This window comes from Anas acuta, chromosome 9, assembly GCF_963932015.1.
Source record: "Anas acuta chromosome 9, bAnaAcu1.1, whole genome shotgun sequence".
In the NCBI taxonomy this organism is placed as follows: domain Eukaryota; kingdom Metazoa; phylum Chordata; class Aves; order Anseriformes; family Anatidae; genus Anas; species Anas acuta.
In genome coordinates, this window is record NC_088987.1 from 20,636,229 (window position 1) to 20,662,860 (window position 26,632).

A 26,632-nucleotide genomic window follows, 5' to 3' on the forward strand; every position below is an offset into this window, starting at 1 on the left:
TTTTTTATTCTTTTCATTTTTTTGTTTGCTTTTAATGCATTCCTGAAGTTACAAAAATGTAAGGAAGAGTGATATTAGTAGGGGATTTTGGTAAATGTGTTTTCTAGAACATTAGTAAAATATATAGTCAAGACAAAACAGAAACTTTTATGTGTCTTATGTTACCCATTCTCCCCAAAGGATTATTTTCTTATTTGTTCTCTCAGTCCAAAAGTGGTTATAGCCCCCAAATTACATAATTTTTGCAGTTTTCAGTTTTATACAAGTTTCATATATATTAGTCTGTTCATATTTATATTCTTTTTTTCCTACATCTACTCAACCAATAGTCTCCATATTTTTTGAAACTTTTCATTTGTCCTTTAAGTATGACATTCTATACAGATCCATTCTTCATGTATTAAAACCATCTTTCTCAAGTATCTTTCAATAGTATAATTTTTCATCACAAAGGTTTTCTTATCAGTATTAGAGTTTATTTTTTCAGTTTTTAAACTGTTTCATACTCAGACGACCTAGCTGAAGTGAGTTTCTTTCATCCACTGACTTCCTTCAGTCTACTATTGATCCCTGTATTGTAATATTAGCATGGGAGTTACTTAGATAAACATACTATCATTTCCTATTGAAATGTCTTTACTTCTAAATGTTGTTAAGTTTTCCAAGTGAACAGTAGCTAATCTATTTTTTCTTTTTGTCATCCTTTTAATGCCTTATTCTTTGATCTGAGTCCCTCAGGATATACTTGCTCCTTGTCCTTTTCTTTGATCTTTATCTCTGTCTTTTGTTGTATTTGGCTTTCTTGGTTACATCTCCTACATCTCCTTTTTGCTATCCTTCACCTTAAGGTTGCCACCCCATTGCAATGCTTCATCTGTCAACTATCTTCACCAGCTTTCATTTCTCTCTCTCTTTTTTTTTTTTTTTTTTTTTTTTTTGTGTGTGTGTGTGGGGGGGAAGGTGGCTTTCAGGATAGCACTTATCTCATGGCTCTCTTGATCCCAGTCTATTTAACAGACAGGCTGTTCAATGTTGTTTCATAGTTTGTTCATTTTTTTCCCTGAGATGTCTTAGTTTTCCATGCAACTTAATTATCTTCACTGATATTTGTGATATTTGACTCTTCTATTTTTTTCCTTTTTTTTTTTTTTTTTTTTTGGGGACGGGAAGTAGGGGAGAGAAGTGGGGCAGGGGAAGGGGGAAGGAGGTTGCTCTTAGCTTCTCAGCCTTGGTGCCAGAACAAGCTTAGGTTCCATCCTGACTAAAGACTCAGGAATGTGAATTATTATCTGTTCACCTGAAGTGAACCATGATTTGTTTTTCCTCATCAAATGATAAATAAGTCCATTTACAATTGTTCAAGACACGATCATTATGACCAGATCATTCCCTAAGCAGAAATTTGGTTGATTTTACGCATTTTCATTTTAAGAATAGTTTCCTAAATTTGATGTTTTACAGAATAAAAGACTAAAAATTTAGTTTCTATTCCTGTTTATTAATCTCCCAGATTCCTGACTGTAAAATGTATGCATGAGAATAGGAAATGAAGACTTCTGTAACTTGAAACAGTAAGAACGATAGATGGGTGATCTGGTAAGACTGTGACTGTTACTAGCTATGTATCAGTGAGCAGAAAACTAAAGGAAAGCATAAGGAGTCTGCATCTTCAAGTTCTAAGCACAAGTGGATGCCAGAATACTGGCATTGTTACATCTTCATCCATCCATGTGATAAAGCTTAGATGTTATGGGCCAGTTATAAGAAAAAGCATCCTCTAAGACACTAACAAAATATGAAATGCACATGTTTTAGAACCCAATTTTTCATTTCTTTTTATGGACAAGTGCATGGAACTCAACGACCAGAGGAGAGAGACCAGCAGACAATTTAAGTATCAAGGCTCATGTCCACAGCTGGTCTAAACTTGTGCATCTCTGCTCAAATCAGTAAATTTGCAGTAACATGAAATATCCTAAAATATGTCCAGGAAATATCCTGGCATTTGAATCAATTCTGCTAAAGTACAATAAAAATGATGCTTTCCCTTAATCAGCCTGTATTGGTTTAACAGGAATAAATTTAGAGAATGAGATGAGAATGTTTTTCTGAAATTTTGCATATATAAACACAGTCAAATGCACTTACGTGTCAGGTCCCTGTGTAAACAAAGCTATGGAAATGAAGGGTTAGAGGACAAATCTCACCAATTTATATCTACTCTTATTTCATCAAGTTCATTAAGAGGAGAAAACTAGGAATATTAAAACTTAAGGGTCAGATCCAGTAAATCAGTGAGCTATATGAATGGCTTATTGCAAAGCACAGTATAAGTCAGTGGAGAGATTTCCATTAACTTCAAAAGAACTTGGATTAGACTCGAGTGTATTAAGGCTATACAGCCAAAAATGTGTGCAAGTGAAAATCAATGCAGACTTGTGAAGTATTGTGGATGTGCTTGCAGTTTCCTCCTGTTAGCCTTGACAGCAGTTAGTCCTCAAATGTGTTTCCCTAATTCACTAAAAAATTTATGAATCAGGGTTTAAGACTTCTCAGCTACAATTAATGATGTTTTTAATGATTGCTATTTTAGTATCTGTCAAGGCCAGGCATCTCTCCAGTAAGGTAGAGATGGTAGCAAATGTAAATATAGTAAATGATTAATTAAGAGTGGGGAAAAAAAAAAAAAAAAAGCAAGCTTTAGAATACCTACCATTTTCTTCTATCCACTCCCAGTGGCCTTGTTGTAAATAGGAAGCAGCATTGGGGAAGCAGTGTAGACTCAATACTTCACACCAAAGAGCAAATCACATAAAAACCTCTAAACTGAGTACATTGTCACATTTACATTGTCCCAGGAGCTCCTCCATATATTCTTTTAGTCATTTAAAGTATCTTTTCTTTAAAAACTTTTGTTTTTTAATGGGAAACACTTAAACAATGTTTTAATGGGTAGTGAAAAGTGAGCGTAACCTTTATTTACTTGTCAGAAAGCTACGTTCCACTTACCATGGATGTAATACAGTGCTCTGATGCTTATGGTTATATAAATATATATTTTATTACATTATTCCAGTAGATTTTAAAATATTCAGGATTGATGCAAGAAAACTGGAAGAGAACGTACAGCAGATTTCTCTTATATAAGAAATATCAAATGGTTAAATAGGGTGAGAAAGTGGTGAAAATAAATTAGTGTTCACATTATCTGTTGAACATTGAGTCAGTCCTATGAACTGACTTATGCAGTGGAAGGAAAGACAGGAGATGATCATTAAATCCAAGAGTGTTTCATATTGTGTCTGTTTAAGAAAGTAGAATTAAGTTTCCTAAATTTTACTGATTCATGTTCCATTATTAACCAGTATTTTCTAACATGTTGCAGTGCTGGACACTTTACAGTGTGACTGGCATTACTGTTTATAATCACATTATAATGCCAGGCATTGTAGATATTTTTTCCTTGTGTTATCTATGAAGAATATGATCTTCTGAAGCAAATGTACAAAACTGTAAAGCACTTTGTTTTACGACCTCAGCAACTTACGGACTAGGAAGTTAGTCAGGAAAAGCTTGAGAGACTGTTCGGTAATTTTGATGATAGAGATCAGGGTTTTACAGGCTGTATCTACACTTTAATGTTGAGGAAGAAAAGAGCGCAGTGTTTCCTGCCCTGCGGGGATGACAGCAGTGGGTGCTCAGGTCAACTCCCAAAACTGAGCTCAGCAGAAGCTTCTGCAGAGCATCAGACTGGAAACTGGGAAGCAGTCCTGGTTACTGTTGCATTAAAGTAGTTGAAATGAAGCAAAGTATAGGAAAAGGAGAGTGTAACTGCCAGTTACCCAATCGTTTTGATTGGGAAATCGGGTAATGGATCAGGCTTGACTGACTGCTCATATGCACACTACTTCAGTTCCGTGGCTACACAACAAATACTTAAATTCCTAGCAAGTCATGAATTTCCCAAAATCTACCATTCCAGAAAGGAATGGTCACACAGGCATATTAAATAGGAATCTCAGTAAGTACAGGATAAGTATAAAAATGCACCTCTATAAACTATGCTGACAGAATTCAGTGGACTTTCTGCACAAAGCCTGTTGAGTTGGTGTGTTTGTCAGGATGGGCTTGCTGAGGTAGTTGAATTGCCAATGTGCTACCTCAATGCCTTGTGTCTTCTGCTGCATTTGAAGGGCCTATGCTAACGTGGCAAGTTGACCCTGGTAATATGTGTGTTTATAGACAGTATGACACTCTTCTGGTGAAGTGTCACTGGGCACAGCATATGTCAGAAAAAAATGTACTTTTATTTACACAGAACAAAGCATTTTAATCTTGAGGCTGAGAGATGTGTAACCCATATGTAGTCCTGCACACCTTCAATGTAATCCCTTTTCTTGGAGTTTTGGCCTTATTAATGATAAGATAGATACATTTGATTCAAAACAAGCAGCAACAAAAACTGAGAGATCTACCATGCCTGTATGTGTGACAAAGTTGGAAACAGGTTCTGAAAATAAAATAATAATAAAGATAACTTCTTGCTTTGTACTTCAGCAGTGTTGAGGCAACGTATGAACAAAATATCCTATAAACATTCAGTTATTAGTATCAGATGATAGCTGTCTCTGATTTTACAAATGATTTTTAGAAGAGTTCTTCAGAGAAGGTAGCTGTACATCCTGTCTCACTGTACATCTACTTACTGTTCTAATAAACCCATTGCTTCCCAGTACATCTGAAAACTGCAATCCTTCTATGTTATGACGTCCTACTGGGACTTAAAGGGGGCCTACAGGAAAACAAGAGGGACTCTTTCTCAGGAAATGTAGTGATAGGACAAGGAATAATGGATTTAAACAAACAAAAAAAAAGGGCAGACTTAGATTAGATATTAGGAAGAAATCCTTCTCTGTGAGGGTGGTGAGGCCCTGGAACAGGTTGCCCAGAGAAGCTGTGGATGCCCCATCTCTGGAAGTATTTCAGGCCACGCTGGATGGGGCTTTGAGCAACCTGGTCTAGTGGAAGGTGTCCCTGCCTATAGCAGGGGGGCTGGAATTAGATGATCTTTAAAGTCTCTTCCAATCTAAACTACTCGTACGAGGAACGGCTGAGGGCACTGGGCCTGTTCAGCCTGGAGAAGAGGAGGCTGAGGGGAGACCTCATTGCAGTCTACAACTTCCTCGTAAGGGGGTGTCGAGAGGCAGGAGACCTTTTCTCCATTAACACCAGCGACAGGACCCGCGGGAACAGGGTTAAGCTGAGGCAGGGGAAATTTAGGCTTGACATCAGGAGGGGGTTCTTCACAGAGAAGGTGGTTGCACACTGGAACAGGCTCCCCAGGGAAGTGGTCACTGCACCGAGCCTGACTGAATTTAAGAAGAGATTGGACTGTGCACTTAGTCACATGGTCTGAACTTTTGGGTAGACCTGTGCGGGGTGAAGAGTTGGACTTGATGATCCTTAAGGGTCCCTTCCAACTCAGGGTATTCTATGTTTCTATGATTCTACTCTGTGATTCTGTAACAGCCTTCATAGTGTCATGGTTGTGTGGGTTTTTTGGGTATATACACAGAGAATATGTATCAATGTTTGCATGTATATTTTTATGAAGGATGACTGTGGAATAGCTAATTAGGTTCCAGTAATATTTTTAAAATCTATAAAATTACCTTGAAATGACAGTATTTTTTATGTTCCCCTGAAATTTGTATGACTGACATTTCAAGGACAGTGTAAATTATTCAAGACAAATTCCGGCACTCAGATTTAGGATTATACTCACAATTGTCATAACAATTAAACATGCAAACTTATCATGTTTTGTTTATGGAATACATTTTTAATATATATTAGATACAAGCTATTTCATCTGAGTAAATATATACCATTTTAAAACATTAATTTCCTCTTTCTCTGTACCAATACTTTTCACTATTTAATAGACCATTTTTTGCTTGCAAAGAAATTGAAGTCAGACAAACAAGCAAGTTATATTTCAGACTTACAGACTTGTACAATATGGGGCAGCACCTTGCTATTCCGACTTCAGAGGATTAAAAAAAAAAACTTGATTTATATATTAATCAGCAAATGGGTTTGATAAAACCAATTCTGTAATGTTATCCTGAAGAACCTGACAATATTAAGTTGAAAATTTGTCATCAACAAAGTTGTGCTATAACCAGGTATGGGTTAAATAATAAGCTTTTTCCATTTAAGTATTTGTTTTAATTAAACAATTGTTTCCTCCTTCAAATAAACCAGCTACCAAGTTCAGCAACATTCTATTAAAAGCTACTTTATAAATATTCATGTTTATGGAATCATATATTGTATTTCAATATCAGAAAATTCTTCATTATGAAGATTGTGGTTTTTCGAGTTGTTACTGGCAGTTGAGATGTGTAGTGCTACCAATGATTGTCATAATATAGAAGGAGAAAGAGGAAAAATTGCCAATCTTGTATTTATAACACATTCAATTCATAAGGCTAAACTTGGATGTACTAAATATTTTTAAAAATACAAATTCTTGTAATTCTCTTGAAAGAGACGAGCATCTCTTACTACCCAGAGTTGAGTAATTTGTTGTAGTCTTCTAATGCAGTATTTCTATAACTAATCAGAACTAGTTTGTTAGATTTGATTATCTTATAAGAACAATAGATATATTAAAAAAAAACAACAACAACAAAAAAACTTTGTGTTTAAATGGGCATGTATATATTCCTGAAACAGTTCTAGAAAGTTCATTACTTTTATGAATAATTACTATGAAATAAGACTTCGATGCTAGTTCTACAAAGGCTTGGCCTATGTGTTATATATTCTGAATAATGTCTTTTCTGTTTTGTTAGGTTAGGGGTCTAAATACTGGTATATTAGGAAGGAGGAAAGGGAAAGGAAAAGAAACAATAGAAATAGACCTACAGGATTATTTGTTTATATTATCTGCAGAAGAAAAAAAAAAAAAGTTTTAAATGCCAGAACTGTCTTGCAGTAATATGTCAATTTCAGATGATATATGTGAATACTGAATCCAGTTTCTTCTTAAAAAAAAGAAAAAAAAAAAAGAAAAAAAAAAGTACAGTGCTCAGCCTGACATGATTGACTTCAATAAACATATTTTCTCAGTTTAATTCTCAATTCCAATCTGAGATTGTGATTATTATTTATTGATGAAGCATATGAAAATATGCATAAACTCACCAAAATATATGGAAGAATTAGCAGATTTTCAGTTTCCTTGCATACAACATAAAAATATTTTATATACATATAAAATCTATGCTTCTGTAATTAAACAGGATTCTGTAAGAGGAGAAATAAGAAGTTAGGCAAAGAGTTCTGTTAAAAAATAAAGTTCTGTTACTGTTTTAAAAAGTAAACATATGAAATGACAGGTAATTAAATCAATTTTAACTTCCTACAAGATCATCAAGGTTCTTCATCTAAATATTAATCTAGCAAATACTTTGTGAGCGTTTAATAAAAATTGCAACTGCAGCAAAGCAACATCTGTCATCTCGAGTTTCTAACCTGCTGATCAATAGCAAGTAACTATTAGAGAACACTTGGTTTGAAATTTATTTCACCTTTTGAAAATATGCAAGTCTTCTGTTCTCAGGCATCCTGAATGTATCCTTTGACCCCATTTATTCCTCTTCAATTTTAACTGGCAGAAAAGTGATATACTTTGAGAGACTCTAATAATGTCATCCCATATTTTAGTCATCCACATATCTACTTCAAATTCTTCAGGAGATGACAAGTATTGCTTGAAAACTACTGGTACCTTCCTGTCAGTCCCTTGATTCTGAGATGAATTCATGTGTAAGTGAACATTGTGGACCAGTGGAGCAAATCTGAAGCAAATAATGCTTTTGTAATTTTCCAGATCTACCCAGAGAGATCTCCTCCTACATGGCAGGCGATGAAGTCTGACATCTTGGCTACCAAAGTGCTTTATAAAACAAGAGACTTTGTATGGCTGGTGGGGCTCCAGAATATTTAGAATAGTAAATAGATTTCAAAAAAATGATGTCCTGCAATGTAACTTAAATAACTTAAATGAATATTGAAGTACATGTGTTTTTTTTTTTTGTTTGTTTGTTTTGTTTGTTTGTTTGTTTGTTTTCCACTAAGGAAATGTATTATATTACCTGGGAAAAAAGAATGGAATTTGGGGTTGATGTAGAAAGTGGTGTTGCATGTGAGTATATGAGCCCCTTTCTTTTCTTTTTCTCCATTTCATAAAAATCTTATTTCTTAGCTTCCCTTAAAAGTTAAAGGGAAATTGTTGGTTGGGTTTGATCCAGTCTAGGATGTCACAGCTAATAGGTTTTTGGGGCTACTCAACTTGCAAAATATTTAATCTTAATCTTGAATACCTTGGGTGTTGTCAAAAATATTTCCTTTCATGCTTGTAGTCACATTAACAAAAACGAGTGTTTTAGGAAAACCAATGTTCTTTGTCATATCAGCCTTTTTATTAAATATCTACTGTACATGTATTAATGCACTACATATATCCTTTGTGTTGGCCTTGATGTTGTAGTCTGATCTGCCAGTGGAGGGTCCTGCACTGAATATAGGACACCTTGTTTCCTAGAGTCCTGCATGAGCTCAAAGGCATAACCGTGTGGTTCAGACTGACAGCATAGGGTTTGAGGACTGGTCATGGATACATTTTAAACTGAAGATCAACTCATGTTCTAAACAGATCCGGAACACCTTTGGTATCTTGTTGCCCATGGCAATGGTCAGGTTTTCTACCTATGGGTGGAAATCCAGTTCAGCAGTGCCCAAGAACCCAGTGTGTCTACATGAAATACCTCAAGATTTTTCTCTTCTGAATAAATATTACAGAAAACATTTGAGGCTGAAAACTGGATCTGTAGGACAAGATTATCTATCTCATGAGAGATCAAAATTCTCTTTCACTGCTTTAGAAATAGCTGTTCAGCTGGGGAAAAGGAAATGCATCTGGAAGCTGGGAGAAAATACTGCAGACATTGTGTAGTAGGAACAAGTGGAGTAATGCTAGATCACTCTTCCATATCAGGCTTGTGAGCTTTGTGCTGCTCCATGTCCCTCATTATTCCTGCCTCCATGTTTCCAGAGGAGAGCTAGCAACAGCCAAGCTCCAATCCTATCACACCAGCCGCTTTCATCCAACAGTCTGAGACATTCTCAGCTCCTCTGAGACTTTTGTGAGCCTTTTATGTATTAAGAGTAACAAATAGGAGCATTTAAAGCAATACTAAGTTCTGCTACCTCAGCAGTTTCTTCTTCTATTGTTAGCATTATATCTTCTAGTGGCCTGATCTTTGAGCATAAGTATCTGCTTGTATGAAATAATAAAAGGAAAAAGTTGTATTTATATGACCTAATATATTTATTTTCAGAAGTGCATATATGAAAACATACACATGGTTATGTGCAACACTGGTAAAAGAATTACACATAGCCCTGAAGGAGCCTAATATTCATTTTAGAATCCATTAGAGTAACTAAGAGCAAGAGGATATGTGAACTTCATAATGAAGAATTTTCCTCTTTTTTTTTTTTTTCTGGCAGAATTAGCTACTCACTCATAGGAACAGTTTTCCTGCTATAAAATCTCCTTTAAATGGCTACATTCATTATGCTGCTACAAAGGCATCTAGATGTGAATTTTTTGCTCCTTTCATTTTTTTCTTTACTTGTGTCCAGCTCACTCTCAGTTCACTGATCTTTCAGTGAACTAAATAATTTCACAGTATGCAGGAGTTCAAAAATACAGATGCAGCAAAGCAATTCAGAAATGGTCCTCTGCCTTCTCAAACCACTTGCCCTCTTCGTCATTGCTATATTTAGAGAAAAATATTTTGACAGGAGTTTATGAGTGATACATATACAGTATCAACAGAGAAACAAATAGGACTTGAAGAAATAGTTGTATGGAATACTAATGTATCTCTTCCATAAATAATTTCTCTTACACCTTAAAGAAAATAGCTAGCTGAAACTTCAAGAGCTTCCCAAGGCCAGAGTCACTCTTTTAACTCCTCTACAAGTAAATATGCTATTTAAAGGGATTGAAGCCTTACTGTTTACAAGGTGTGGTTTATGTCAGAATAGATGAAATCCTGTGCAAGTAGAACGGGATTGATTTGTGCTCCCTGTTATGTGGAAGTAGTCTCTCAGTCCTGACAAGGCAGCTTGTGGTTTCATTTGCATCACCCAGGTGGGACAATACGCTACTCTCAACCCCGCCCCATGTGTTTTTAAGTCTGTTTATGTTACAAAATGATGTATTTCAAATTTGAGCTAATTATAAAAATCTCATACTCTCACAATATTTTTATTTCAGTAACTTGGGCCATGGTCAAAATATTGTTCTACTTCAGCAGTATTCATAGTGATCCCTAAAATAAATAAATAAATTTAAATTTGCATTAGTCTTAATAGAATTATGTCAATTTGCATCAGGTTGAAAGCTGTACCAGGAACTTGAGCTGAGTAACAACTTGGCTGCTATACTGAGTGGGACTTTGTAAGATAAAAACCATCATGCTGTGATCCAAAATTTAATCTTGATCATTATCCAATGTCCATTCCCCTTAGGGTTCACTGAAAGTGTAGCCAACAGGAGCATCTATGTTTACTTCAGTGGGTTTACTTCAATTCCAGAGGCTGTCAGAGCTAGGAGACTGGTACAGTGACAAAATCATTCTGTTGAATATATCTAGGATTGTTTTTGGTTTTGGTTTGTGGGTGTTTTTTTTTTGTTGTTGTTTTTGTTTGTTTTTTCATACTTCTAACCAATACTTGAGTTAACAAAGGAAACTTGCAGGAATATGTAAGTGTTGCTGAATTGGAGCACTCTTTGAAATACTGCATAAGACAAAAATACAAGTGGATGATTGTAGAGCTTTCATGAAACATGACAATTTACTTGGTAGTTTATGTTTTTAAAGTAAGTAGTCTGTGTAGTGTTAAGAAGGGCAGTCATTAGAAATGTGTTAAAGTAGCATCTTTCTAGCCAGCAAATAAAAAAACATTTGAATTCAATGTTATCTAGTTTTATGTGTCCAAGTAGCTCTAAAAGTCTAGCCCCAAATTTGTAAATTCAGTAGAAGTGAAACAAAACAGAGGCAGAAGACTTCCAGTATGAAGCATCTATTAATAATTATCCAAGGATGTGTGTGTACTCCCTAAACAAGATGTTATTTAATTTTATATTTATTAGATGCAAAGCTAATAACATATAAGGCCAAGCTATGGCCTTATTAATTTTTACTGGTACTGGCCCAGGTCTCCAGAAAGAGAAAAGGCTAAAATATACAATAATAATAAAAAAAAAAAAAAGGAGTTGGGTTGGGGGGGTGGGGGGGGGGGGAGGGAGGGAGAGATTCTCCAGTAGTCCAACAATAGGAAATTATATTGTTGTTGAGTGCAATATTTCTCTTTCTGTATTTTGAGCTATCTGATATTGGCTTGATACTGATCTGATACTGATGCTTGAATCAAAAAAAAACAAGAGAGTATAAGCCATCAAGGCATTTTTATACCCTAGCTGCATTTACACCAGCTGATGGCATATTTCATACTAGAGATCTAAGATATGGTAAATAAGATGCATTTGGCTGTTGTCTAAACAATCTCCTTCCATCTACTTCATGCCAGTTTCCCCATCGTGTGCTGCTTTGATGCTCTGTCACATTACATGTTGATAAACAGAAAAGACATTCATATTTCTAGGCAGCCAATGTTTGATGGCAGTTTTAGTAACTACCTCCATTCATTTTTTATGGAACTCCTTGTATATAACAAAGTCTACTGCAGGACAAAAGACCAATAAAGGTGTTTATACCTGAAATGTTGATGCATAAATGGAGGATAGAACTGTTCTAAATGTTATTATATCTAAGTTTTTATAACTTTGTAGTTATTTTATCTTAACCTTCAAAAGAGAAAAATTTAATTGAATTATTATTAATAATAATAAGAGAATTATTATTTCTCACTAAGAGATTGAAAACTGGTGATGACAGTCTATTCTTGCAAACCTTTCACTAAAATAAGTAAAATATAGAAGATTGTAATTGCTTGTAATCATAAAAAGGGATGATAGAAGTGGTGAGTTAATGATTTTCTCAATATCAAGCAAGGTCTTTCATGCTAAACAAAATCAGGACCAAGTACTGACCACTGCCACCTTTTGCAAAACATCTAAAACACACAGTAATTTGTAATTAGTCCAAACTTCAGAAATTTGTTCAAGGTTCCCAAAAGATGTAGAAGCTGTTTTTGCAATAGAATGGACCTTGGCTGGAGAAATCCTTGCTCATAGAAAGACAAGTTGTTAAGCCTTGCCTCTCAGAAACATTACTCTCTAGCCTTGTTGAAATTCATAGAGTTTTTGACTATGTGGCCTGGTGTGTTGCTGGTTCAGTGTTTTGCATGAATGTGGACTAAATGAAAAGACATCAGTGCATCAAGCAGTTCAGAAATATGGCTGTTCTACAGAAAGTAGATTCTCTGGTTGGGTTGATTCTGGTAAAGGAAATTTTTGACTGAATAATCCCAGTCATGTTATTTTGGCAGTGTTATAGGATAGCTGGAGATCAAGGGAAGAAATCAGACAAATGCTGAAATTAATCTTTATAAAAAATACTCTCGTGAAAACAAATTAAAAAAGCAATAAGCTACTAACTATCTTAAGAAATTTAATAACTTCATTAGCCTGGTTTTATTTCAAAAGGTGTAAAAGTGTCAATAAGAAAAAAAAAAAAAAAAAAGTATGTCAGCTGAATTACAGTAATTTCAATTATCTAACAGGCCAGATCACTTTAGACTGTTAAATCAGGGAAGATATATCTATATGCAGGTGAGGACAACAGTGCTATGCACAAATATGTAAGCATCAGGAAAAAACAAAAACAAAAACAAAAACCTACTGAAATCATGAAACAGGTGGAGCAGCAGATTAAGACGAGACTTCGATTTTTAGAAGCATAGGAAGAGATAGACGAGAAAAAATAGTTTAATGCATTTCAGAAACTTTACTTTTAAAGAAACTTAATATAGTTAAGAGTGGCTAAATAATGCAAAGAACCATTTGTAGGATTTTCAGGATTAATATATTAATACTTTCTTTGCACTTATATATTTTTTATTTGTTGTTAGATAGTAGATGAGTGACTGATGTATGTTTATGCAAGTGTTTTGAAACTCTATGCTTTCATAAACGTAGCTGTGAATCACTCTGGCTCAAATCCATCTTGAAAGTACAGTGTATGTCATTTGCTGCTGTGCTGGCATTTATTTCCTGCTCCAGTGCAACACATTGAGAAAGTCAGGCTTTGACATGCAATTTAGCTGATCATCATGAAGAACAAATATTCAATGTAATAAAATTAGAGACTGGAAATTGTTGCCATAAAATCTCAGGAAATAGCCTCATATATAATTATTATCTAACCTAAGAAGTTTGATTGGCTCATCAAAAATTACAAAGTGGAAACCAAAACTGCAATACGTCTTTCCTTGTATTAGCAATGCTGTTCCAAGGGGCAGCTGTGTTTTGTAGAGCAGCTAAGAGTGGATTGTGGCACAAGACAGCCTATCTCTGGTTACCCTCTTTCCCAGTTGTGCCTATGTCCCAGGTGAGACATTCATTTTGACCATCAGTTGAATGCACTCACAGTTCAGGTAATTCTGAGACTTCCTTTAAGAGTCATGTCAATGGGGCAGGAATTTGTCTTTGTTTGTGGCCTTTAGCTGTTATGACAAAAAGCTACATGCTCTGCTAAGCAGGAAAGACAGGAAACACTGCTTTAAGCTATAGATGAGAGGTGATTGTTAATGAACAGTGAACAGTAAATAAGCAGTAAAGAGCTTTTTGTCCAAAGATTTAAAGAAAATTACAAAAGCAGCTCAACACAACAACCCCTCATCATTTGGAGAAATTTTTGCATAAAGTTAAACAAAGCCCATTCTGCAGTCTTCACTTTTTAATTATTACATGCTAATATTTTATGCCATGTATTTGAAAGGTTCCGTTATGTTTCAAATATGATCATGTGGGAATGAAGCTTGACACACAAAGTAAACCTTTAGGATTTCAGTGGTATGATTTCTGTCTATGAAATCTTGTTATATTGTATATAACCAGAATATATAAAATATTCTGGTCTATGGCATCATTGGTTGTTTTGCAGAAGAAATACACTTTGCATCATATAATTCCCCTACATTGAACTGTTTACTGTGGCAGATCTATAACAGCTTAAGATCTTCAACAGTCATTTTAAGGCTTTAAAATCATTCAATGTGGCAAACAAGGTTGCCAATGCCAATCTGGACAGAATATATTTGTGTATTGTCACAATAGTGACAAATAGAAACAAATCAAGTGTAATCCATCTGAGAATTACCTAGGTGAGAAGAGAGAGAATGCCAAAAAAGCAACCCCACAATATCACACAATTTGATATATAATACTTTCAGAATCTGTGCTCTTCCATAAAGAACCACTACCGCTACTACTACTTAAACTAGTAGGAACTTCTTTTTCCTTAAATATTCCAATTCATTCTGAAAAAATGACAGAACTGCCACCACTTTGAAATACAATCATAGAATCATGGAATGGTTTAGGTTGAAAGAGACCTTAAAGATCATCTAGTTCCAGCCCCCCCTGCCATGGGCAGGGACACCTTCCACTAGACCAGGTTGCTCAAAGCCCCATCCAGCATGGCCTTAAACACTTCCAGGGATGGGGCATCCACAGCTTCTCTGGGCAACCTGTTCCAGTGCCTCACCACTCTCACAGAAAAGGGTTTTTTCCTAATACGTAATCAAAATCTGCTTTTTGTTGTTGTTGTTTTGTTTAAATCCATTACTCCTTGTCCTATCACTATACTCCCTGAGAAAGAGTCCCTCCCCAGCTTTCCTGCAGGCTTAGGCTGATAATGTTGCCTCTTCTGAGGGAACTCAGGTCTGAAAGTCTATTTCTGATGGTTTTGAAGGACCGCTAGTGCCACAGCAACACAAGAAGTAGTGCCAAAACCCTTCTTTCAGATGCTTACAGCGTTTCCAAACGAATCTCACTTCCAGATTCCCAGATGTGGAACAGAGGCCAAATTTCTCAGTGTTGTATCTAAGCAGATTATTGGAAAGTATCGCTTTTTTATTAATAATAAAATGTGCCTGGGAAGGAGGTATAAAGGCATTATTGGGAATCAGTTTCAGAAATATGCTGTAGTTGTGAACCAAGGATGTGAATTGCTATTTGTGACGTCTGCAAGTGGGTATTACCAAAAAACAATCAGTACAGAGGGTTTAATTTTTAGCTGTGCTTTATTCATTTGCAGCTCTCAAAACAGTCTGCAAAGACAGCTGTTACGAATACAATAATGTCATTGCTTAAAGCAGTTTCCTGAGTAAATGTGTGTTTGAGATGTAAGTAGACAAGTGCCCACTTTCTCCCTAATATTTCTTGCCTTCATTTACTATTTCTTGATTCAGAATTTTGTTTTCTTTCAAAGTAAGTTTTAAAGGCCACACAAATTACAGTGTGGTTTGTAAGGGAAGGAGTGGCTGGGATAGAGCAGCTGCAGGATTTCAAGATATTTTTAGAAGGAGACAGATGCCATCTTTCATACTTTTACTGGATGTAGCAGTTAGCTGAATTTTATTTTCTGTAGACAACAGCTGAAAGAGAACACAATATTCTAGATTATTAGGACTTTTCTTGTCTTTTTTTTTTTTTTTTTTCCTAAAAATTCCCTACCCAGTGCTGCTTCTGACACAAGCTCATATGGTGTTTCATCCCCTGCCAATCTTGGCCTAACAAATACTACCCATGACTTTCAAGGGAGTTCAAAAATGAGCGTTTTTACTCATGAGATTTCAACTGTTCATCTGAATGGCCTTTATGGAGCCATTGGAAGCCCAAATGATATCTGATTGATGGTACTGCAGCATTTTTAATTCCTAGCCATTCTGCTAGGTTTGTTCACTCAGCATGCCACAAACATCCAACATACTTAAGCCAACTCGTTCTCAGTTGACAGTTAGTCATTTGCACAGTATCATAATAACTAAGTAACAAACAATTCATCATGAACCCAGGCAGTCAAAAGTGGATATGGAGTTAGGCTTTTCTATTGTTCATTAAGCACAGTCAGATGACAAATAGTGTGGATGGCAACGATTGGCACATAGCAATTACACCCAGTGGCAATTAAATGTAATGCAGCAGAACTGTGGGGATCACTGAGGTCACAACAGTAAGCTGTAAATGACTGATCAGGAACCATATCAATCCAAGGTATTTTTTTCTTCCAGCAATATAAAAATTCCTAACTTGTCTCTGGTGCTATGTTAGCTGCTTTGTTAATAACGTTTATGTTATTAATATATACAGGCCTCCCTTAGGTCAGAAAGATAGTTGCCTACTTAGCTGAAATTCAATGAATTCAATTAAATGGTGAAGCCTTGGGCTACAGTTCTAAAATATTATTTATTTTGAGGCTTTCTTACAGCCTTGGAATTTTTTCTTAACAGTATTGAATATCCTTAGGGTGCAAGCAAGTGAGGGAGTGAGGTTCAGGGTCTGAAACAAGCCATATTTTCAGATACACCACCAGATGTGTTTGTTTAAGATAAGACCAAATACAGTCAAATCTGACAGAGCAGAAAGGACGATAATTACTGGCAATGTAATGGAAAAGTAACATATTCTGAGCTTGATCCTCTGCTAATGCAAACTCGGAAAGCACTCTGATGTTAGTTGAATTACATACATGTTCACCAAAATATCCGGCGTTCTACTATGAAAAGTATTTCTGATTATAATTTTTTTCTGTACCTGAAAAACAACATGAGCAGGAAGAAAAGAAGTAACAATGATCTGTGTCTTTCTGCATCCTGTGAAGGAAATACTGATGGATGTTTATCAATAATAAATTTTAATAAATCTTTCACCAGTAGCTTTTAGTATTTCTAGAACTATTACTTTTCTAATATTTTCTTTTATATATTCCTGGATCTTTACAAAAGAAAAGCACACACACAAAAAAGAAAGATTTCCAGAATTGTAAAGACTCTTAGTGGATAATTTTGTCTTCTATTTAAGCAAATGATGAGTTTCACTGAGAAATCCTAAAACTACTGTAGTGAACAGCGAGTAACGTGATACTTCAGAGGCTTGAATTCCTTCCATCCAAATTCATTACAAGCCACAGATTAGTGGTTAAGACCCAAATTTTCCATATGCTATATGTAATGTAATTGAGTGTTTCCCCTTAAAAGCTTTAAACCTAGAACAAAGATAATGCTTATGAATTAGGGCCTGAAGGCATAGCACGTAAACTATGCTTACATGCCAAAGTGTCTTTTGTTTTACAAGGACTATGCAATGGCTATAGAAGCCAGAACTAATTCCTTAGCTTTAGAAAATCAGTTAAAAGTTCACATACGTGATTTCAGCAGGGCTTATCAGCATTCCATGTGATTTGGTGGAAGAAAAACAATGTAGTCATCTGACAACCTCGCATTAAAATGCTCCTATGACTGCAGGTGTGCACTGTCACCTTGTGTAAAGCATAAGTGCTTGTGTAAAGCACTTGGTAAAGCATAAGTGCTGATTGTAAAGATGCTCTTTCATAGAGTCTCAGAAACATCAGCTATTGGTTAGATGGTAGACCTAGAAAGCTAAGCTTAAAGACAGCAGAGAGAGGGACTGTTGTGCAAAGAGGTAATTCCAATGTTCCCTTTGTTCTGATCACAAAATCAGTGTTCAAATAAAGTCACCGACTCGACCAAAGGAAAGGTCATGTTGTCTATATGGCTCATTAGCTCTAGAAAAGGTGCTGTATCCTTAACCAGAAAGGTGCAGTCATTGTATTTTGAGTGGTATCATTTCTTGCAACTTGATCAGTCATGGTTTAATGTAAAAAAGTGATTAGTAAGATTCAAGGTAGTAGCACAGTCGCTGTGTTTATATAGCCAGGACATAAATTCTCCAGCTTGAAAAAAATATGTACTTTTATACATTCTTAGTATACTCATTTTGTCATCATGGGTCACATTCTCAGCTGATGTAAGTTATCTTTTCATTAAAATCAGCAGAATCATGATAATTTACAGTGGGTAAAGATGTGGCTTTTTGTTTCAATGTAAATGATTGATGACTTATAAGGATTTAATTGAGATACTTTAAAAAAAAAAAAAAGATTTAAATTTCTCATTTATAATGGATGCATAGTGTATATTTAAAAAAAAAAAAAAAAAAAAAGGACTATGAAATGATTTTACAGCTTGTGTGACTAATAGGAATGCTGTCCCTAAAGGGAAAAATGAACATCTTACCAATACAAGTGCATCCAATTTGAGTTTTAAATCAGAGAGTAATTATGTTTTTTAAAGGAGAAAAAAAGAGGAAAGCTTTTAATCTTCTAGGTGGCCTCATTTTAGCAAAAAGACAAATTTAGGAAGTGTTTTGGATAAGATGATGCTCTGCATCCTTCATAAATTTGGACTAAATCCAGCCCCTAAAGGGCTGGAAACCATTGTATTAGCTTACTTGTACCTGACATAAAATATACACAGATACACACACAGAAAAAAAAAAAAAAATTAATTAAATTTTAAAAAACAAACAAACAAACAACAAAAACACTGCACAGTAGATAACACATACTCACATTCTTAAGTTGCATCTTAGCATATGGAAAATGAAAGGATTGTTTACTCCAATAACCTGTGAGGTAAATAGTAAAATAAAAGTAAATACTAAACTAATAGTAAATAGAAAAAGGTGAGCAGTGCCACAGGAACAACATAAAAGCAACAAATAGGAAATCCCAGATGTATAGATCTGAATGATTGCTTCACATATTTTCAGGTATTACGCAGGCCACGTTGCATTTCTTGCATCTTGACTCCTGCACAAATGATGGACCCTTATCTATTTCAATGTCTTGGTGCTAGTGTAATAATATAATGTAGCTCACGTTAGCTTAACCTAAATCCTGAGAGAAAGAGTTCCAGAGGAAAGCACACAGCAGCTGTCTGAAATGTTATTTATTACTGTCTGTGGTGATTTTGTCAGTCGCCACAAGCTGAGCATGGTTAGTACTTGCATGCAAGACTTCTCTAGTGTTCCTTGATAGAATGGGCAGTTGTTCTGCTTGTTCAGTAAGTGGCATTGAATGCAGTAATGTGGTAGTGTGTTATGCAGTTAGAGATTATTATACAGTTGGAGATCTTCCTGATACAAAAGAGACAGGGATCTCCTGGAAAGAGTCCAACGGAGGGCCACAAAGATGATATGGGGCCTGGAGCATCTCCCCTATGAGGAAAGGCTGAGAGACCTGGGGCTGTTCAGCCTTGAGGAAAGAAGACTGAGAGGGGTTCTTATTAACATTTACAAATATCTTAAGTTTGGGAGACAGGGATTTGGCCAACCTCTTTTCAGTGGTTTGTGGGGACAGGACAAGGGGTAATGGCCACAAAATGGAGCACAGGAAGTTCTGCACCAACGTGCAAAAGAACTTCTTCACAGTGAGGGTGATGGAGCACTGGGACAGGCTGCCCAGGGAGGTTGTGGAGTCTCCTTCTCTGGAAATATTCAGGACCCATCTGGATGCCCACCTGGGCAGCCTGCTCTAGGGAGCCTGCTTTGGCAGGGGGTTTGGACCCAATGATCTCTTTAGGTTGCTTCCAACCTCTACAATTTTATGGTTCTGTGATTAGAACTGGGAGAATGGTAGATATTTTGTGTTTGTTCCTAAACTGAAAAAAGAGAAGAAAGGAGGGAAGAAGAAAAAAAAAAAAATCCACCAAAAACATCTTGTTTCCTCCAGCATAGTGTTTGATTTTGAGTGGGCATTATTTTGCCTTTTCAATTATTCCTTTTTCTTATTATTTTTTCCACCTTGAAAGATTTTAATTAGAGATTGTAACCTCAAAATTCAAAGTGAAAAAAATCTGTCTTCAGAATTTCAATGCAAAATGTTTAGACGCTTCTGAGAAATGTGTCAGAATGGAAAAAAATAAGTGTTTAGATGACAGTAGCAAAAAGTAAGTAACAAGTGATTAAACTACAGATACACTTGTCCAAAATCCGACTCAATACATTAAACAGTGAATTCCAGGCAGTTATCCTTAAGTATAAGGTTGCTTAATATCTGGGAACATTTGTGATGGGGAGAAGAATAACCACTATGGTCTGGACCAGCTTTTACCAGCAACAGCTGCAGGCTACACCTGAATGAAGTTCCAGAGTAAGATGAGCCATATTTTCACATACATATAGGTGCTAAAAGAAGCAAATAAGCTAATGATGATCTTATCTTAAAACATAGGTCCTCTTAGATACTTAGATGTTTAAGACTCCTTAAAACTTTCAGGCCTTAGGCTTTCAGTCTGCTCAACTGATGCTCAGCTGCCAAACAAGATTGATTCCACCCCCAAGAGCATATATGTTTTGCCACTAGGCTCAAACATCCAGTCCATAAATCCTAAACAGCCTGATGGCTCACTTCAGCAATTATAAAGGAGATAACACAGGAAGATGCTGCTACAGTCATACCCATGTCCCTAACCCATCCCATTAGCCAAATTTTTGATAAGTTGTAAGATAGCAAATCAACATAAGGATATAAACCTGATCTCCTGCTTCCCAGTTCAACTTTAGTTGAACTCCTGTAAGATCTTATACAGTCCATCTCTTTCTTCTTCTGAAGTTATTAGCAAGTATTTGTCACTTTCCCAGTGACAAAGAGGGACCTGAAAATATAACTACTGCATCTTCTAGCACTTATGTTATATGCAATGAAGCAAAGGGAACATCCTTGCACAGAAAAATAAAGCAAGTTCTAACTTGTCTAAGCTGAAACAACTTTTTGCTCTTTATCTTTCTCTTTTTTAAAAATAAATTTGCATATCTTTAAAGTAAGAAGAGTAATAAGTATATATTTGCAGGGGACACTGTAGAAATAACAACTTGAAGTCAAAACAAAAGCTTATTTAACTATATGTTTATCATTTTAAAATAAGAATAAAAGGGAATGTAGAACCCTGAACCCAAAGGGGGAGTTAACAGTATAATGGAGGCAGGAGATGCACATAACCACACTGTGATCTCTATTCTGTTTCAGAGTATCACTTGGCTTTTTCTTATTTGCACCTACTGTATGACAGCATATAGAAGGAATGCTAGCAGCTAAGGCATGAAGGCATTTCTAGCTTTCTTAACCATAAGTACAGTCAAAATTGATTGACTGTATCCAATGTATTAGAGCAGATAACCAAGTAGATAATTGTGTACTTTTCTAACATTCATTGGACTGGAAAACCATAAAAGTAAAAAGAAAAGGTAGAGGTAGGGAGTGAAATGTGCTTTGATTATCTGGGACGATTATTAGATTGGACTTTTTTGAGATTGTACAAGAAAGGAAATTTTCACCCATGTAATCTGAATATAATGAAACCTTTGTTTCAATTTAATCTACGGTTTTGTCCTTCCCATTTATAATACATTTGACACCTGCTGTTTTACCTCATGCCTTCATCTAATATCAACATTTCTCTCAGGGTAAAAGTATTATCTCTTCACAGTAATACCTTTGGAATTGCTTTCCCAGTTATGGCCCTAGTAATTTTTATCAAAACAATATAATCTAAGCAATAACCAGGAAGATATTGCAAAGGCATTCTCATGCTTTCCTATTCCTTTCAGTACACTATTGGTATACCAATAAGCCTTGGACTCTCCAATCGGCACTGCAAAATACGTACATATAACCACAGAAACAAGTGACCTATTACCTGGAATAGTCCAGGTTCACATAATACGAAGCAATTGTGTGAGTCTGCTGCAAATGTTCCTACCTTTCTGCAGCATGACTTTATAGTAGGAGGCATAATGCATCAACATAAACTGACATCAGATGAGTATTTGGCTATGTTCTCTGTCTCTCAGTTTTTAGTGATTTCTAATTGTAACGATGAATCACACTACTGGAAGTACAGTGCAGCAAGGTATCATATAAATCATATGTTATTTCTATTGTTGCTACAAATTAGTTACGTGCCTTCTCACACATCAGTCAGGATTCTGTTGTTTGAAGCAGCTTTAGGCCCTAATTGGTAATAATTTAAGTGTGGTAAAACTTAATGACTCTAGCAAGACAGTTCTTGCACAGGAAGTTAAGAGTTAGTTCCTGACATTGCTCAGAACATTTTCAAAGTTGCTCTTAAAATTCCAGGGTGTGAGCAAGCCCCACATCTACTAAAACTCTTATGGCTTCCTGCTTAAGCTTTTAATCAGTGACACTGTATGACCTTCGAAAGCCACCCCTCTTAGTACATCACTTTAAAAGGTTATTTCAAGAATACAAAATAAGAGCATACTACCAGTTCATAGATGGACTGGATCATATTCACAGGCAGTTGGTGAGAACTATTCTGCTTTACTTCCCTTTAAATACACTACAGCTCAGTCTTATGCTTTCTTCATTGATGTGTCTAATTCTGCCATAAACAGACAAGGTCTTGCACAGGGCACAAGCAGGTCCATGTTGCTCTAAGGCTAGAGCAAATGACAGTACATAGAACACTGTATGCTGAACACTGTATGACTACAGGAACACAAAGGAAAAAGATGGATTGTGATCTGATTGCTCTGCAGAAATACAGCAGAAAAAGCCTTTTGAATACCAGCACGTATCTACTAGTTCAGTTGGCATTTTTCAGATATTTGGCACAACTCAGATAGTGTGAACATAGAAGATGGTGCTTGGCCATGTCCACTGACATTATGTGGAATAATAAATAATAATTATTTTCTATAATGGGTTCAGGAAGCAAATAAGCAACGTTGCCATCTCAGCTTTTTAGCTCTGTCACAAAAGGCTTTTCTCTTTCCCTGCAACTGGATGGCAGATTGTTTAGGGTGACATTATCTGGGTCCAGATGGTCCCACCTACTGCAAAATCTGTAGTACTTGTTTATTTTGTAATGGTTCTGTGCCTTGATCTTTTAACAGCTCTCTGGAGAAGGAGGGGGAAGAGTTAGTAGGCGCAGTGTGTTGTTCTGCTGTGTCTTCAGTGAATGGTGTTCCCTCAGTTTTTGGTTTGCTTTTTCTTTTTTCTTTTTTCTTTTTTTTTTTTTTTTTTTTTGTGGTGTTTGTTGTTGTTGTTGTTGTTTCATTTCAGTTTGTTACTGAGTTGTTTTCCAGAAAAGAGAACTGAAGGCACTACGATTTTATTGAAAACAGAATATGATTATTAACTTGCTTAATGATCTGCTTTCCATTAGGGGTGTGGACATGGGGAAATTATTCTTACGGAAAGGACAGCACCTCCTTGAAATGCAACTCTGTTCCAAAATATAAATCTAAAAGTGTTATTGGCAACTGCATATTTACCATTTATCAGGGATCCTGTGGTAAATCACAGGATAATCCAGACAGGAAAGGACTTCTCATGAGGTCTCAGTCAACTTCTGGCAGGTTACTCAGGGCTGTATGCACTCCAATCTTGAAAACCTCTGTGGGCAACACATTCCACTGCTTGACTGCCTTTATAGACAAAAAGTTTACTCTTCAGCCAAATCTTCTCTTGTTTCTGTTTATGGCTGTCACTTCTTGTCACCCCATTGTGCACTGTGAAGAGCCTGGTTCCATCTTTCCAATAGCCTTCCCATGTCTACCAGGAGCCACTGCTAGGCCCCCGTGCCCCTGAAGCTGTCTTTTCTCCAGGCTGAACAAACCCAGTTTCCTCAGCCTCTCTTCACAGGACAAGCGCTCCAACCCCCTGATCACTTTATGGTCCTCCTCTAAATTCACTCTAGTGTATCAATATCTTCCAACACTCTACCAAGGTCCTTTTCAGCAGTGTTTCAGCAGAGTTACTGCTCAACAAATTGGGGATTGTTTTTTCTCAGATGCAGGACTTTGCATTTGTCCTGAATTTCATGAGGTTTACGTAGGTCCATTCCTCCAGCCTATGTAGTCACCCATGGCCGGCTGCCCTGACCATCAAATATATCGGCAGCTCCCACCAGTTCAGCATCATTTGCAAACTTAGTCTGCTGGGAGACTAAGATCCTCTAAGTACTGCCTTCTGAGCCCCACCATCCCACTTTTTTTATTACCCATCCACTGGGATACTAGAATATTGTGGAAAACTGTCTTGAAAGCTTTGTTGAAGTCTAGAAAAATGACATTAGCTGCTCTACCCTCATCCACAAGTCATGTACTTTATCTTGGGAGGCAAGCTGTTTAGTCAGACATAATCTGCCTTTAGTAAATCCACATCAACTTCTTTCAGTCTCCTTCGCACCCTTCATGCACCCAGAAATGTGTTCAAGAGGTCCACTCCATGATTTTATTTCCATTATTTCAAGGTCATAATGGCTTGCAATTAATAATACATTAGTTTTGTTTGTTTGTTTTCAGAACTGTAGCTCAGCAAATTAGCTTTCTAATCTGAGAATCGTCTTTGGGTGTTTTTGTTTTTTTGCTGCTGTTTTTTATTCTGGCTCTGCACCCACAGATTTTGATATCTATATTTGGCCTCAGGTACAAGGGTATATTTACATTAAAATATGAGTAACACCTTCACCTTGAGGCCCTTCACGAGGAATACAAATCATAACTGTGCAAGTGCAATCCTATGGATCCTCAAGACATGCCTGAGCATACTAATCAGTTGAATATAAACTTTACTAAATATTAGCTGTGTTTCCTAGCAGGCTGCCAAAGTGAGGCCCCCATGTGGACAGGAGATGGCCAGATCTGGAAGTTCATATGGAGACCAACCATAAATGTTCCCTGCTTCTAATGTAGAGAAGACAACCCTTCAATAATTATTTCCAATTCAGGTTCTTATTGAAGCTATTTAGAGCCCAGTGCAGCAGTCTCTGAACCCACACTAGCCTCAACAGGTGCATCCAAACATTGTAGAGATACCAGCTCTGGCCTTGACAATGTTATAGTTACAATACCACATGACTGTACCTCAAAGAACAATTTGAATCAAGTAACTCGAGAGAAACCTGTGTCTATGATTTTCACATTTGTTAGCAGGCTGAGGTAAAGTCTAGATGTTATCATGGTTTAAGTTACATCTCCATGTTAGGATTACTAAAGTGCAAGGTTCTTGCAAAGATTGTTCTTAAATTGGTTAACAGAAACAAACACCTTTTTGCCTACCAGGAATAAGGTTGCTAATCACTAGATCCCTGAGTTGTTCTTGAACTGCTTGTTGTTCTCTTGCAGGAGAGAACATTTGTATTTTAAAGGCTTGGTTAAAACAGCAGAGACTTTTTTTGTCTCCTTTCACAGATCATCCCACATCACCATGTGAGCTGCTGGAATTGGGGGTGTGGGGAGGATTACCATGAAAACAAACTCAAAAGCTAAAGCTACAGCAATTTAGTCCAGTGCTAGCTGATTATGTAAAAGTGCAGTAACAAAAGCTGATATACTCTTTCCTCCTAAGTTTTCCTAAATGTGATGAATAACTTAAAGCATCAGTTCTGTTTGACAGTGAAACTCACCTCTTGGTTCCAAAGCAATGCTGAAATTTTTAGCAGTCATGCACACATCTAACCAAGTAACTTAGCAAGGTAGTCATGAAAAGGAGTCATGATCAAGATGGCACAAAAACATCTGGTGTACACCAAACTCTTCCTTTTTCCAAAGCTGACTTGATAATTTACTAAGAGCTTTCAAATAAACAAATTTAAAAAAAAATACCTATCAAATTACCTATGCTCTTAAGGAGCAAATAACTGTCAAAGAGTGAACACCATGCCTTTCTGTATGTCTGTAGAAAGGTCCAGTCCCCAGTAGAATTAGTGTGGATTCTCTGTGCTAGATGAAGAACGTATTTCTATTCTCCATTACAGTGTTAAGGAAGCAAGAGTCTTGCTAGAGTAGCCAGAACATATCCAGAGCTACAGCATTTCACACACAGTAAAATTTCTCTGTCTGTGAAAATTCATGAAGTCGATGAGAACTGTGTTGGTGATGGTATGATATGGTGTGAAAATGAGAGATATTCACTGGATTGATATCCATTGGATGCCCAAGTTTCATTTCTTAGATAGAGCCCTTCACATCAAGAAGCTTAGTCATGCTGTAGGAGACAGTGTTCCAGCCTCCTTCAGTAATCTCATACTGTTATGTGACAGACTAGAAGGTGAGGATTCTTCTTCCAATTTGTCATTTAATTATCATTTCTTCTGATATTTCACTCTATTTCAGTACCTCCTTAAAACAGTTTTAGTTGCAGTACAGTTGCCCAATTGTGTTTTGCCTTTTCCATCCAGCCTCTATTTTAAGGTAAGGTCTGCCTCCCCCTTGTCACAGTTGACACATCAGGGCAGGATGTCATCAGCAAATAGACCTCTTTCTTCATTCAGCTCAGCAGACTAGGGGAATTTACTGTATGTGGTTAAAAAAAATAAATAAATAAATAAAGGAGGGGGGCAGAAATCTAATATTCCAAGTTAGCCAGAAAGCAGAAGGAAGAGATAACGTGTCTTTCCAGATGTTCTCTGACTAAATGGACTCTGCTAATATTTACCTTATCATTCATTGTGTATATTTTAAATAAACAGTCTG